The sequence below is a fragment of the Cupressus sempervirens genome, chromosome 4 (assembly GCF_028749045.1).
Source record: "Cupressus sempervirens isolate cs-2001-9-10 chromosome 4, ASM2874904v1, whole genome shotgun sequence".
NCBI lineage: Eukaryota > Viridiplantae > Streptophyta > Pinopsida > Cupressales > Cupressaceae > Cupressus > Cupressus sempervirens.
In genome coordinates this window covers 96470580-96471590 of record NC_143121.1, presented here as the reverse complement: position 1 = coordinate 96471590, position 1011 = coordinate 96470580, and positions in this window count along the sequence as shown.

The following is a 1011-nucleotide window of genomic DNA, read 5'->3' as shown; positions in this document are numbered from 1 at the left end:
TCCTCTTCAAATGGCAGTTGCTTTTTACCTCCCTCCAGCAGCTTCCTTTCTCCAAATCTTGGTGTTTGTCTCCTATTTGAAATCCCTGCATTGAAGACTACCTTTTGACCATTTTATTATGCTTTCTCATTGTTGTTTTATCTTGAAGTCATACTCAAACTTCCCCACTTTGATGTATCTAGCCAATATGGTATTCCATGAGCATTTTTTTTTTAGAGGCATTATGTTGAACACACGACATGTGTCAAGGATACTGTCACATTTGCAATGCATGTTAATAAGACTGTTACCCATGCTTAGACATGGACTAAAGTTAGCTTTAAGCATGTGAGCTTGGAGTCTTTTTCCTTGAAATAAATCTTTCATTTGAATACAATGTTGCAAGAGACAAACATATGCACATTAAATGTGGCTGCATCAATTTGGAGTCTCGTCTCTCTCTAGGATACTCTATGGCATCTTGGTTAGGCTTCAACAAACCCATTCACTCAATTGTGCTTAAGCAAAACATGTTTCTTTGAAACAACATTTTTCTCTGGCAGACCATCATCAACTCTTGATTGCACAAGCTACTTTCTCTTTGCATTTGCACCCCAATGATCAGCCTTGTCATACACAAACTTGCTAAAAGCTCTAACTTCCTTATTTAGTCCTAGTTGTCACCCATAGTCATAACTTGCCTGATTAGAACTTTGTTGGTAGAATTTTCTAGGGTGTAACACTTGCTTTTCAACATTGGGCTTCTCCTTCTCATCACATGATCCAATGGTTTAGTTCCTCAATGAAATTGTATCCTTTTGTAATGCTTCATGCCATGAAGTCTTACACATTAGCTCTTTTAAAATCAAACACTTCAAAGCTTTCTCATCATGTCATTTTAAAGCATAACTTTATTTGCATATTGCATAACAAATACTTTTGAAAAAGTTGAAATCATTTTATCTCCTCAATAAACTTTTACTTTGCAAATATGACTACAATTTGATGAGAATAGTCAGGCCCCAAATTGGG